The sequence below is a fragment of the Strix uralensis genome, chromosome Z (assembly GCF_047716275.1).
Source record: "Strix uralensis isolate ZFMK-TIS-50842 chromosome Z, bStrUra1, whole genome shotgun sequence".
Classification (NCBI taxonomy): Eukaryota; Metazoa; Chordata; class Aves; order Strigiformes; family Strigidae; genus Strix; species Strix uralensis.
This window is the reverse complement of record NC_134012.1, coordinates 21,077,228-21,093,216: the sequence shown is the minus strand read 5'-3', so window position 1 is coordinate 21,093,216 and position 15,989 is coordinate 21,077,228.

Genomic DNA, 15,989 nt, shown 5'->3' with positions numbered 1-15,989 from the left:
ACTTGCTACAGAAGTTTAAAATCCATGTTAATTGTCGTTTCTGTCACAACATTGCTTTGTTACTTTTAGTTTAGGGAACCATGGAGGCTTAGCATTAAGAATCATGTTGCCATATTTTACAAAAGGAAAGTGCAATATAAGGATTTCTTAAAAGGATACCTATATTCATATTTGTGATGGTCTGGTTACTGAAAAGTGACTAGTTCACAATATTATGGACTGCTGTCTCTGTTGCTAGTTACTCTTTGCAATCTGACAGTGTGTTTGTGGTTATAAAAATTACATCTGCAAGAAAACCCCTTCTTAAGCAAAGAGGTTGTGGTCAATATTAGGGCCATGAAATACGTGAAATGAGCAAGTACAGACACTGCTGTCTTGGGGTACCAAGCGACAGATTAATTCTGGGAAATAATATCATCAATACACGATTCATAAAGTAGGGTAAAGATCTACAGCTCGGATTCTGTAAACATTTTGGTTTGGTTAAACCTATCTACGCAGGAGTTCCTTTGTTATAGCTGAGCAAATTTAGATAGCACCCAGAAAGATGATGGCAATTTTCTGAAGTCTGAGTTTCATTTACATGCCTTCACTGAATAGTATCAGTTATCCTACCCCATCATGTCAATTACACAAAAAGATCTCTTTCTGTATTTAACATCCACTATAAGAAAAAATGTTGAGAATTGTATAGCAGTTTTACAACATCTTTATTTCAAAAAGACTATCCATATTTTTAGCACTCTCAATTGGTCAGGTTTCAGATCACCACCACAAAAATGCGTATGTCCATATGAAGCTCAGTCTTTTTGTTTTTCCTTATCAAACTCTACTGCCCCCAAAATTTTAGAAAACAGATACAGATACAGATGAAGAAAGGAATGAGATATTTATTTTTTAGATGTTTTCACTGAAGAAAAGTAATTTCAAAATTGCTACCTGCCAAGGGAAAATAAAGGCAGTATCCTCAATTGCTGAAACACAGGACTGTGAAGTTACTGTTCTTTCATGACAGGTCCTTTACATTATAACAAAATGTATTTGTCTATACTTGAATTATGTAAAGAGAAAGAAAAGCTGGAAAATTCTTGATATAAAAGTATATCTACGTTGAAATGTATATATCCCTTAGAGATGGCAATTAATTTTAATGCTTTCTAATTTTTAATCAATCTGGCATTAAAGTAAAACTTCTGGAGGATCTATGACACTTATACTGTTTTGTTAATATTTTGAACTGCATTGATTCTGTATTTTTATTGATAGGTTTGGGACTTTTAATTATTACTTTTATTTTTAATTAGTTCTTCTGTCCCAGAGGTAGTAAGGCATTTGTACCTAAGGGGCCTGTATAATCTTACAGTGGTATTGCTGTATAGCATATGGCTAAAATGAGTTGGGTTTTACTTCATAGTAACATTTTAAACTTAATTTAAATGATTTGATTCAGTTACATTTAAAAGTCACAACATAAATACACACTGTAATTTTTTGCAAATAACCTTAGTAGTATTTATTTGTGTTAGTACTTCAGAAAGAAAAAAAAAGTTAAAAAGCTACAAACTGACAAGTATAAAGCAAAATATGAATAATGGAATAATGTAAATAATTCCATTAAGATTGTGTTGGGCACTGCATGAGCGCATGACAATAGAAAGTATGCAGAGTGCAGTGTGTGTTTCCAGGCACGCACACTTTGCCAGCTCCCCGACCATCAGCAGGAGCTAGAGCATGCCCCATCCCTCTGCACACTGGGGTATGTGGGCAGAAATGGTCCGGAAAGGGCTGGCTGCAAGTTTGTGGGAAGCATTCAGGCATGCCTGGGTGCCAGCACTGAGACCGCAGTGCCTGCTTGCCTGGAAGCGGACTGTGATTTTTCAGAAAGCTACACACGTTTTTAATAAATTTCTTCATCAAAGTCTGAGAGTAATCACGTGGGACAACTCAGCTTTTAAAGTTGAATATGCACCTTTTTTTTCTTTCAGCCTTGGGCCCTGTATAGATAAAACAAACCACTGGAGAGAGGCAGCACAAGTGAGAGCTCAGGCACAGAAGAGACATCTGTGGGGAGGGAGCAAAATGGCAAAGCCAGCAAAAAAATCCCCACCACATGAATCCCAGTCATGTGTCTTAAAGGCAAGATTGTTTTCCCTCTCTTCAGTCCATCTACCTGAGACTAGATACAGTATATCTCTTCCTCAGATGAGAGGAACTTCTGAAATCTAGAAGAATCTATACAGAAATTTTTTGTATTTACCCAGCCCTAACCAATGTTAGGATCAATCCTGATTTCTTTCTCAGTGACCCAGAGATTATTTTCTATATGAGCAAAGCTAATAAATGAGCATGTTTGCTGTAAAAAATCTTACAGTCACAGGCACTTCCCTGAAACAAATGTGTATGTAACTAGCATCAAAGGAAAAAAATCCCACTCATCTATGTGTGCAGTAAATGCAATCACAGAATCATAGAACAATTTAGGTTGGAAAAGACCTTTAAGATCATCTAGTCCAACTGCTAACTTAACATTGACAAGTCCACCACTAAGCCATGTCCCTAAGAACCACATCTACAAGTCTTTTAAATACCTCCAGGTATGGTGTCTCAACCACTTTCCTGGGAAGCTTGTTCTAGAGCTTGACAACCCTTTCTGTGAAGAAATTTGTCCTAATATCAAATCTAAACCTCCTCTGGCACAACTTGAGGCCATTTCATTTTGTCCTATCACTTGTTACTTGGGACAAGAGACTGATACCCACCTCACTACAACCTCCCTTCAGGCAGTTGTAGAGAACCATAGGGTCTCCCCTGAGCCTCCTTTTCTCCAGGCCAAACAACCCCAGTTCCCTCAGCTGCTCCTAATAAGACAAGGTGGCTTTAGTTCTGGGATCCATCAGTTTTACAAGATTAGTCTTGCACTATCATTGTACTTAAGTCTTTTACACTACCACTACAGAGTGGTATGTCACCACAGTTCCTGCATAGATCTTGCTTGGTTTAGACAGCAGTCTAACATTGACTAGACAAAATGCAACTATCTAAGGATATTTTTTTATTATTCCAAGCAAAGACTTAAAGTTTATTTTGCTGCATGAATTATTTAATACAGTTTCAAATAAACAAAGATCCTTGATTTTTGACAGTGTTAATTTTAACTGAAGAAAATATCAAGAGTACTCTCTCAAACTGACATACACAAAAAAAAAAAAAAAAAAAAACAAACCACAAAAAAACCCCCAGCTACCATGACTTCCTGAAAGCAAAGAAGAAATGTCCTTATTTTCAAAGTTGCATTCGGTCTCATATCAAGTGGTTGCACTAATAATACAAACCACAAACAAATTGATTTAGGAGAGAAACTACAGAATGAGTACAATTTTCTACCCCTTTTGAGTCAATCTTTAAAATCTATGCCCAAAACAGCATTCTTGTCAATGCTCTTTGATTTGCGCATGACCTTTAATAATGCTGTGCTGGTCTCTCAGGGTTAAGTTTTTAAAAAAACAGGTGTCTGAAGTTTGATTTCTAAATCTATATTTATGTCCCTGAATTGACAGCTTGATTTTACAAAAGCCTTGAGCATCAAGCAGTTCCCATTGATTTAATAATGGAGTTGGATGGTGTAAGATCAATACTCTTAGGTGCCTAAACACCTTCCAGCATCAGGACTCTGGTGGCTCTGGTAATACTGTATCATGGTGACTAGTTATTTTGACTTGTCACTACACAGAGTACATGACATTTTGTTGATATTGTACTGTGGCCTAATTCTGTGATTTCAGCTACAGCCAAGAATATTGCAGGAGCGATCCTTATTTCCACAGTAATGAATCTGAAGCAAATTAGTTCAACATTACAGAAACCAGATCACATAGGTGATGTTTTTGTAACAGCAGAAAAAAATCACTGACAACTGAACTGCACACCTGTTGAAAGGCAGAAATAATAATCTCAGAAACAAAACCAGCAGTTCATCCAAATACACTTTTCTGTGCTGACACAGGCTAGAATCCAGGCTACAAATGAAAAACCAACACAGGAATGAGGCTTGGTAGAGAGAATAGTGGAAGAGATTTTCTAATCTTTTATAAATGATGTGAGCTGTTTTAAGACATAGTAAGGCTTTGGGAAGAATTGAATAAAAGACAATGAAATTACTATATGGAGGAAAATATTAAAGGTTTTAAATATACACACATATGTGCCCTATACATATTTATATGAAACCGCATAAGCATAAATATATACTATTTATGCCAGTACCTATCTTTAAGATAGAAATATATGGAGAGAATGGATACCCAAGTCAAGCACACTGAAAAGAAAGCTGCTGTTTAAAGCACATAGTCCTCTGTTGAGACAAAAAACAAATTCAGTCTAAAGATTGGGTCCAAAGTGATTTCAATGATGCTTTACAGGAGAAGGAGAGAAGTTAGGAGGAGAGAAAGTGAGCAACCAAGACTGTATGAGAGAGAGGGCCTCCATTCCCTGCTGGGATCATCTGTTGCAGTGAGGCCAAAACTTGACCGTTAACACACTCACAAAAATGTTATATTGCTTCTTGCAGAGGTAAGCAGGACATCCTTCTGTCAAGGAAACTATTTATTACACTTCTTTCATGTCCTTCTTCCTGTCTACTTCGATTCATCATATTCTTCACAAATCTGAAAAAAATATGGCAATCTATATCTGTCATTGTTGTATGGGCTCAGCAACATGGCAAAATCAGAACAACTTTTTCTGCTCTGTGTTGAACTCTTTCCATTTAAGAGCCATATCAAACATCTTTTACTGATTATTTTGATATTGAAAGTATTTTTGTACTTGAACTGCTTATATGACTGTGACTAGAAAGTGTTAGTGGACCTTTTTATTCAAGTGCCAAGGATAAGTCAGAATAACTTGAAAAATCATGAAATCACAGAGTCAGAGAATAGTTTTGGTTGGAAGGAATATTTAAAGACTATCTGTCCAACTCCCTGCCATGGGCAGGGACATCTTTCTCTAGATCAAAGCCCTGTCCAACCTGACTTTGAACACATCCAGGGAGAGGTCATCCACAATTTCTCTGGGCCACCTGTTCTGATTTCTCATCACCATCATCATAAAAAATTTCTTCTTTATATCCAATCTAAATCTATCCTCTTTCAGTTTAAAACATTGTCCCTTGTCCTGTCACTACAGGACCTGTTAAAAAGTCACCCTCCATCCTGAAACTCTGTCACAAAACTTCTTCATCTTGTGAAGTAATTTTGTTGAAAGCAAGGTAGGGCTCTTCTGAATATAGTGCATTAATTCTGAACAACAGGTTTAGAAATTAGTTTTGTATCTAGGCAGAAGAAACTGCCACAAAGATTTTGCATTCAGTTATCTGATTACCTCACATATACAGTTTCCTCCAAATATATGTTATGCACCATAGCAGAGGCTTCAGATGATCTTTTGAGAAATGAAAAAGCATGCAGTATCCCCATTTGGGAGACTGTGATGAAAATGTGAAGTGATGAATTGGTTTGGATTTTAGTGGATTTTATGAGCCTACAAAAAGTATAATCCCCTTGGATGCCTGGTGTTTAAAAACACTTTTGAAAATCCCATCCTAGAAATGGTTCTTTAGTTCTTGGTCCTAGTCCAGATTGGTTGTAACTTCTAAATATTTTTTTAATTGGTGTTTTTCTGGGTTTACACTTAAATTACTCTATATAAAATACTTTATTCAGTATCAGCTGAAATAGGGTGGTTTGCAAAACTAGATCAATGTGGGTTTTATGTGCAGAAGAACAATGTTCATTAGGAACCTACACAAACAGGTATTTACAAAACTTCCACAACCTCAGATCTGTATTTCCCATCATATAGTCCCCAATTTTTCTTCAGAGGACACAACAATCTTTGAGACTTTGATCTTGGTCCATCCTTTGAGGACACGAAGACAAGGCGACTTCTTAAATTATGCAAGTTGTGCAATCTCCCAGGCAAATGGCAAATTAATCAGTCTCTGAATCCTTGTTTTTTTGAAGACTTGTGCATTTTTAAAGAAGATGGAGTAATTGTTTAGTGACTTGGTGCCATTGATTTTCATTATGGATGGTGTTGACTGGGTCCGTGTCAGGTCACCTGGGAGAGATAGCCTTTGCATAGCTAAATAAAATGGGGAAAGTACCACTTATTCCATATTCACAAGGAAAGCTCTAGTCCTTGAAGTAAGTTTTGTGTGACCTCCCTGTTAAAACAACTTTTCCTTCTTAGCTATTTGAATAAATGAGAGAAATGCAATGCTGCATAAGCATGAAACAGAGGTCTGGAATTACAGCCAAGTGTTTCCTAGTTAAGGAAAGTTGATCAGAAGTAAAAGTTTAAAATGATAGAGAAATGTTCTCATTTGCTAAATATATGTAGTACTACTTGATTTCTCCATTAAAAACAACTGGAATAGAAATGAAAAGATACAATGAAAAGAAATGCACTTATTTTAAGGTGTACGGTAGCTTGCAACTTCTTATAAATTTTTAGTAGCTATATTAGGCAGAAAATAGAAATGCCATAATATACTCATCATATTTAACCAAGATACACATTTAACCTGCAACTTCTAGGTTTTTTCCTCCTAAGACAGTGCTTGTTATTTTAAAGTTGTTGTAATTTTTATATTTTCAGGAAAGACACAGAATTATTTCTAAATTATACTAAAATGCTTCTTCCTTCCACTCCAGAGTATTGAAAATATATCAGTTCAGTCTCGTGTTAGATTTTGCTTTCAAGTTGAGTGGTTTTATTTGAATTTGTGTGCTTGGGTTTTTTTTTTACTTTCTTCTGCTCTTCTTGTTTCTGGATTTCCCCCCCCCCACTTTCTCCTGTCTAATTCTTGTCCATCCTTGCCATCTAATCTTCTTCTGTTCTTAGAGATCTCAGTCTCACTTAATTTCATTAAATGAAGTCTATAATATTAGTGTTTTATGATAGCTACTAGGTTTTAAGAAGAAATCACACACGTGTCATATTATGATGACTCAGTGGATTTCTCCAGAGGAAAATGTGACTTTTAAAGGTTTGTTGACTGGCAGTGTTTTTAGATATCTGCCACAATAAATTCTTTCTCATAATGATAGTTACATAATGAGAGTCTGTGAACTGTTACTCAGTTCAACAGACAGAAAGAAATGGAGTTTTTCTAGAAAGAGGTGTCTTGGAAAATAGGAAACTTCAATCTGCATGACAATTGAAGTCAACTCAACCTGCTTCCATAAATATGTCAATTAAAATCTTATCAAAAGCATTCCTGGATAAAGTCAAAGGAACATTGTTAAAATAGTGTTAGAGCATTTTGGGATAGCTGAAAGGTAATTTGAGACTACAAAGGTTTTTGATTCATTGATTAAGCATTCCTCTCATAGATGTTACTATGAAACTCTTTAGAAAGCTATTAGATATCTCTTATACTTCCTGTGTTTGCTCTAATAATAGCTTTGGGATGCATAATAACCACTTTTCATTCCTATCAGTCAGGTCAGAAGGGAGAAAAAGGGAGGAAGCTAATGAGCATGGGGTCCATGAAGAAAACACTGGTGCATTTGCCAGCAATAAGTTAAATGGATTGTCTTTAACAGGAAAGAACAGTTGTTTTTAAATATCATCCTGGTTTGGTGGTGCACTCATCTACAGTGAAAGGAGAGGAAGGGTCTGTGTCTGAGCTCTTACTCACCCTGACAATATTTCCTCATCTCTAAAGTCCAGTGAGTATGCATGGTGTTATACTGGCGTGTAAATAAATCTCAAAGTTCCTTGAGCTACAACTTCAGGTGATATACAGCAGTGGAAACCACACAGTCTACCCCAACGTCTTTCCTAGAGCAAAAAGGCTGAGCTTGAGAGGTATCTGAAAATTTTCACTGTGTCTTCCTCTGGTACACAGCAAAGAAGCTTTGAGGTTTTCCACTTGAAATAATCGATGAGTACTCTGGTGACATTTGTTAACTGTCAGTGATGTTATAACAACTCCTGTTAATTATGTCTTTATCCAACAAACTGGATACTGATGAGTTTGGGGGTGAGGACGGGGAAGGGGGAAAGCTGTACACAAATTGCATAGAGCCGGAGAACATCCCCGTGGAAATATGGGGGTTTGGGTTGATGGCAGGTTGAATATGAGTCAACAGTGTGCCCTGGCAGCCGAAATGTCCTGGGGTGCATCAAGCACAGCACAGTTAGCTGGTCAAGGGAGGTCATTGTCCCACTCTACACTGCACTGGGGCAGCCTCACCTCAAGTCCTGTGTGCAGTTTTGGGGGCCTCACCCTAAGAAGGATGTCAAACTATTAGAGTGTGTCTAGAGAACGGCGACGAAGATGGTGAAAAGCCTTGAGGGCAAGATTTATGAGTAGCTGCTCAGGTCACTTGATTTGTACAGCTTGGAGAAGAGAAGGCTGAGGGGTGACCTCATCACAGTCTACAACTTCCTCAAGGGGGGCAGTGGAGGGGGACCTGATGGTCTCCTCTCTCCGGTGAACAGTGATAGGACACAAGGAAATGGAATGAAGCTGCGTCAGAGGAAGTTCACATTGGACAGTAGGAAAAGGTTTTTCACTGAGAGGGTGGTTGGTCACTGAAACAGGCTCCCCAGGGAAGTGGTCACAACACCAAACATGTTAGAGTTCAAGGAGCATCTGGACGATGCTCTTAGTCATATGGTTTATTTTAGGTAGTCCTGCAAGGAACAGGGAATTGGACATGATAATCCTTATGGGTCCATTCCAACTTGAGATATTCTATGATTCTAAATTGTTTTACAAAACCATAGGAAGCTATAGAAAATGTTATCTTTCTTAGCAGGTTGTCTACACAATGTACATAGAAGAAGGGATATAAATCTTTCACGTTTCCAGTTGTTTGACAAAACAGAGCAGTGTTATTTCAGCAGAGCTGAAAATCTCAGTTGTAGTCGACAGTAACTAGATGCAGTTGCCACTGCTGCCACTTCTCTGTGCACATGAACATGACCTTCCCTTCTGCGTTGCTCGCACTAAATTTGGTGATCACCACGTCTGCACCTGACCTAAGACAAATGCTTAAAGTGTCTGCCACAGAAAAAATTACCTCATTTAAACTCAACCATTAAAGGAGAGAAGTATTTTGGGGGTGTAATCTCCAATAGTCATTTACGGGAAAAATTATGTGGGTGGAGAGAGGTAAGGACAGAGTCTCATAAGTGCAACTGCGTGCAGAAAGAAAAAAAAACCTGAAAATCCCTTAATCAAAATTGTACTGTTTCCATAACAAAATAGTATGCAAACCAATAATTTTGTTATCTTTATCAATACTTACAACTCCCTGAAACCAGTAAACCAGTTTAACTTTTCTTGTATATCTGACATTTTGGTTGAATAAAGATAGAATAAAGCACTCTTACATGGTATTACTTCCCAACAATGTCTAAAGCTTGTTCAGTTTAAAATTCCCAGAAAGAAATACAAAATCCTCTGGTTCTTTTTTATGAGAGGAAAAACAACCTTTTGTTTCTGTATATGAAAAGAAAAAATCAATACTCCATCCAAGACAAAAGAAAACTAATAGAGGGCCCAATAACAGTTAAATATGATCCCAAAGTCCATAAACAGGTCTTTTTGCTGGAAAATCTTTTTCTATCTTGATTATTTTTTTTTTTTTAATGAGAGTTGCTTGGTCATACCTGAAAATTTCTCAGAATTATACCGTTTACCTTTATAAATTAGGAATGTTTTATGTAACCATTGAAGTGTTGTTATATATATACATTTTGCTTCTTATGGACCAAAATCTGACACCCTTCCAATTGCACCACATTTTAATCTACAGGTAGTCCCTTGGCTGAGGAGGGAATATTCCTTATGTAAACCTTTTCTTTAGAATGTCACAAAGAGGGAACATTGGGGGAATGTTGCGGGAGAATATTGGACTTGCACAACTCTATGAGAGTTATATCAAGCAAAGCTGTTTATTTTTCCAATAGTACATACTTATTCTCTCGCCAAAGCTCTTACTTCATAATCAGCAAATCAGCAATTAGACAGTTATCAACCTTTTCTCCTATCAGCATAAGACCACTCTAACACGCGCTGTGCAGACCAATTACCTTCTTGTTCACACATTGCTCACGTGGTGGTAACTTCTCGCACTTCAGTACTTTTCCACAGTTCAGTGTTGCAGCTGTCCATTGTTTTTCCCTGCCACCTTGGCACAACTCAGCAGTTTCTTATCTTTCTCCCAAGGCCTCTTTCTCATCAAAGCCTTGATGCTTCTCAGGGGCTGTGCAGAGCTGACAGTCCGATGCCGACCCGCCTGTCTCCCACAGGGGAATACAGATAGGAAACAGATAAGCAGAAGTAGAGAATATTAGAAAATATTCAGTATTTGTCTTTCAAGCCTGCATAGACCTTTCCTTAGGCTGGATTATTATAAATATTAGGATATGTAGGTAATTAATTCCTCTTTTTGCTTTTACAGTAATTTAACACAAACACAACCTTGTTAAGCTACAAATATATGCAGTCATATTCTAGGTCATGTTTTTCATGAAAAATACAGAAACCCAAGTTATCAACAGATATGTTGAGGGCATCAGACATACTGGACGAAACCACTTTTTAAGCACGTGTTCTTTAATAAACCTTTAATGACCAGTTGTGCAAAAGAAATCTGATCTCTCAATGCCTACAAAATGCAGAAACTGTTCAGGTAAGTCTGTAAGAAATTGAATCCTTGCTTTGCAAACATTGGGAAATATATTTTAATGTACTTGTTTGTGTATATATGCTTTTTACTCATATATATTTTTTGAAGTATAGTATTGCCCTGGAACCTGGGAGTCTTTCTACAGGCTCAACAACCATATATCAACTGTAGATTAAGAGGTTTAATAATGTCCGTGGACTGGAATTGCAGTTATCCAATACTGAAACAATTCTATTAGTTTCAAAGAAATGTAGACTCTTCAGTTCCTCTGAGGGTATGAAACTGCATAGTATCAGTTGATGTCATTCTCCTTCTGAAGAAAAAAAAAGATGGATGAGGCCATTCTGAAAACTATGGTATTTTTGTTTATTCTAGGGAGGCATAATTGTCCTCGAGTAAACACTGTTCTTACTAAAGGCAGAAAACTGAGAGATTTCACCATATTGCAATCTACATATCAAGATGTCTATACATTTATAACTATATTCTGATCTATGAGTGCTTTAAACTAGATTTGAAGGGGGAAGGGGACAAAACTGGAACTCCCAGACATAAGCCCCAGGGTAGATTACCAGCGTTTGTGGGTTGTTGTGGCAGCGATGACCCTCAATCTGCCATCTCAGTGAAGGCAAGGGATAGAGACATGCAGCACAACAAAGATGCAAGGGATCTGGATGGATCAGTAACTGTGGTAACACCTGTGAAAGGCCAGGATGGACTTAGGACTTCTAAATGTTTAAAGGTGTTGGGTATATCAGCCCAGCTGAAGTGCATGTATACCAATGCACACAGTATGAGTAAACAAACAATAGGAGCTTGAAGCCATGACAAAACAGAAAAATGATCACAGAATCATAGAATCATCTAGGTTGGAAAAGACCTTGAAGATCACTTAGTCCAACCATTAACCTAACACTGACAGTTCCAAACTACACCATTTCCCTCAGTGCTTTGTCGACCTGACTCTTAAACACCTCCAGGGATGGGGACTCTACCACCTCCCTGGGCAGCCCATTCCAACACCTAACAACCCCTTCAGTAAAGAAATGCTTCCTCACATCTAGTCTAAACCTTCCCTGGCGCAACTTGAGGCCATTCCCTCTTGTCCTGTCGCTTATTATTTGGTTAAAGAGACTCATCCCCAACTCTCTGCAACCTCCTCTCAGGTAGCTGTAGAGGGCGATGAGGTCTCCCCTCAGCCTCCTCTTCTCCAGACTAAACAACCCCAGTTCCCTCAGCCGCTCCTCGTACGACATGTGCTCCAGACCCTGCACCAGCTTTGTTGCCCTTCTCTGGACATGCTCGAGTAATTCAATGTCATTTTTGTAGTGAAGGGCCCAAAACTGAACACAGTAATCGAGGTGCAGCCTCACCAGTGCCGAGTACAGGGGTAAGATCCCTTCCCTGTCCCTGCTGGCCACGCTATTTCTGATACAAGCCAGGATGCCATTGACCTTCTTGGCCACCTGGGCACACTGCTGGCTCCTGTTCAGCCAGCTGTCAATCAACACCCCCAGGTCCCTCTCTGACTGGCAGCTCTCCAGCCACTCCTCCCCAAGCCTGTAGCTCTGCTGGGGGTTGTTGTGGCCCAAGTGCAGCACCAGGCATTTGGCCTTCTTGAAACTCCTACAGTTGGCCTCAGCCCATCGCTCCAGCCTGTCCAGGTCTCTCTGCAGAGCCTCCCTACCCTCAAGCTGATCAACACTCCCACCCAACTTGGTGTCATCTGCAAACTTACTGAGGGTGCACTCGATCCCCTCATCTAGGTCATCAATAAAGATGTTAAACAGGAGTGACCCCAAAACCGAGCCCTGGGGGACACCACTCGTGACCGGCCGCCAACTGGATTTAACTCCGTTCACCACAACTCTTTGGGCCCGGCCATCCAGACAGTTTTTCATCCAGCGAAGCATGTGTCCATCTGCTGGTTTTAGTACCTGGTCTAGAGAGATGCGGCCTTGGTGGACCTTGGTCTTCCTCCTTGTTCGACTCATTTTCTTGGTCCTCCATTCAAAAGTTCCAGGGCCCCGTATCTGTTGTGAAGGGACACCATGGAGGGTAACGGAGTTTGGGAGAGGGTTTTCCTCCCTTCCTGAGCAGGGACCTGTTTCCAGCCTCCCCCATCTCTTAGGTCCCCTCCTTCTGCCTGGCAGCAAGGGGGTGAGGGATCACCTGCCTCTTTTGGAGCCTCCATTGTGATTTTTTTTCTGCACACTCTCTGAAAGAGAACCAAAAAAACAATTTTAATGGAGTCATGAGCTCTCTGCTGATCATTTTTTGAATGACAAGATTATCCTATTTTTCAGACTTTTGTGTCAAGAAGGATGTAAGATTTGTGCAAGAGAGCGACTGTATGTGTATTCTACTTCCCTGGTACTTTTTACAACCCTTTTTAGATAGGTTAGGGTGCCTTTACCTGACGGCTGATGCATGCTTGTAGATCTGATGGAGGACACTGACAGGCAGTGAGAAGTATAAACTGTAAAAATGTATCAGATCCTAAGACAGGTTTAAATTACCTCAGACAGAAAATATAACCAAATATTTCTAAAACATGTTTTCCTACTTTAAAAATAATATGTAATCTCAGTCTGTTTCCTTTATACAATTCACAGAAATTAGAGTTGACTTAATTTCACAATATCAAACTATCTTGCCATTAAATGAGTTTTACTTCCATGTTGCCTCTTGAGAGATAATTGCACACCACAAATAAATAATCAAACTTCTCGGTACACAAGCAATTCATGTTGTGATCATGAGACAGTAAGTGTCATTGATATTTTGATATGTGCAGGTGGGTTGTCTGTAGGAACAGATTTCAGTGTACAGAATTCTGGCACATTGGTTTTTGGGTTGGTTTTGGTTTTGTTTTTTAAACTACGAATATTATGTGAATAGAGGAGCTTCCTTCATATTTCTACTCCTTCCTTGTTCCTGTTCAGTTACTGCCTTCCCTGTGATTAGAGACAAACTTAGAACCTCTGACTGTCTATGTATCTCTTTTTTTTCCCATCAAAAGTATGAAATATAAGGGTACAAATCCCTTGGAAATATTTTCTTCATCCCCTAGGATGCCTTTCCTTGCTAACGTTGTGAAGCCTGAATTGACCTGAGTCTTCTGCATTAATACTGTATGTTAGCTTCTAACAAGAAGATATAAATACCCAGAACTAGGCTAATTCCATGTATCTTTTATGCACATGGGAAATTGGAAGCATAATCTCATTACTTTATAGTGTTCCTCTGACTTTAATTTCAACACAGTGCTTTTATTTTCAATAGCAGCAGAAACAACATCTGCTGCTCTAGTTGTTCAATCTAGCCTCAAATGTGAGGTAAAGCAAGGATACTAAATGACAAGAGTTAATTTTCTTTTACTGTCATACCCACCTGGGAGACATTATGTGACTAACGTGCTCTGGAATAGAGTATGAGGATGGGTGACTGAATTTGATGTTACTTTTACTTTTTGCCTTCCTTTTTAAAAAATTCATTTGAAAACCCATACTGTCACGCAAGCTACCCAAGAACCTCAAGTATCCTTTTCTCATCATGCCACTTAGTTCAAGAAGGCCCGATTGCAGATTGTGGGTAGATTTCCGCTGATTGGAGCACATCTGTTTTGAACATTTGAATGGTATTCTTTATGCTTATACTTTCCTGGAGAATGTGACAATTGGGAAGTTTTAAAAGTGATGAGGTTCTAAATCTGGAACTAAGCAACAATGATATGGAAAACTGGAGATCAGCAAACAAACACTGCAAGGACTGCGATATCTGGTTTCACATATGATTTTGGATTGAGAAGACACTATAACCAGGAGTGAACGGCGTGTATAGACACAAATATACTTTATTTTCATCTAGTTGGGAAAAGTATCAACAGGATTTATTATAACTATAACCATAACTATGAGTAGTTTTGTGACACAGTGATTTTGGGAAGAAAATTACTGCTGTGAGGAATTAAAAAAATCAGTAAATTAAAAAAAACAGCACTGAGTCTCAGAACTCAACAGAGTAAATCCCTGCAGTCAGAGATCCTGACAGTATTAAGATAGGAGTTGTCAAGGTGGATTGGGTGCATTTAGTCAAATGTTCATCCTCTGACAGTGATCACCATTCATCATTTTAGCCAAAGATGTTGGAAGCCTGACATGGTCAGGTGTCAGAGGTCAGGCACCTATTTCAGCCGTACCCTTAATTCCTGAAGTTTGGCTCCAGTCCTGAAGTCTCAGGGCTGTTATCCTCTGCTTATTATTACCACCTTGGTTGGCTCTCATGACTGCTCTCTTTACACATATGCCTTTCTCTTCTATGATAAAATCTCTCTTTCCTTTGACTCCTAGTAGCTCTACTGTTGCAAAGGTACCCCAGTGTCAGACACACTCGCTACCAGCAGTTCTGACAGTTCTGGGTCCTGGCCATCATTATAAACAAATAAGTTATAAGTATTCATTTTGGATGTCTTTGACCTAGAAATGTTCCAGGATGTGAATAATTAGCATATTGGGTCTGGCACATGTCACAAAATTCCATTCTTGATGTATGCTGACCAGGGATCTCCAGAAACACTGGGATTTTTCCAGGGGAGGTGGAAAAAAAAGAAAAAAAATAATTCAAGTAATAGTCTCAGTAAGCTGTAGCTCAACCTATAGTTTCTTACAACATCTTTTTATACAGGTTACATGCATTGAGGCTGAGGAGGCTGAAACCCATTCTCCATATCTTAACAAAGATTCTAAGCTGAAACCTTAAAGCCACCAGTCTTGGTACAACTTGAATAAGAACCTGAATACAGAGCAACCTGAGAAAAGTTCTTGCATGTTTCACACATTTTTCTGAACAGCTAAAACTTCTCCAAATTAGGCCTTCTCTATTTTCCTGGGAAACCAAAATTGTGTCATCCTTCAAATTGCTATTTCCCAAGACCTGAATGAAGTAAAATATTCTAATCATTTGGCAAATAAAAATAAACTATTCCTGAAATTATATTTTCAAATAATAGAAGTTGCAGACAAGTATAGACAGGTATAGCCATTAAAGATTATACAAACATATGTGACAATTGACCACTGAAAATAAAGTTTTGGTTTAAAACGTATTGCAAAAAAAAAAAAAAGCCAACAAGTGAACCAAAGTGGTGAGAGCTAATTTTCATTTTTATTTAAGACTCCTTGGTGTGTTAATTTAAGTAAGAAACTTATGCAAACTTTATAAAACTACAGCAGTTGCTCTCAGAAATCAATATTTTTTATGATCTAAGAACAGCAGTTAAAG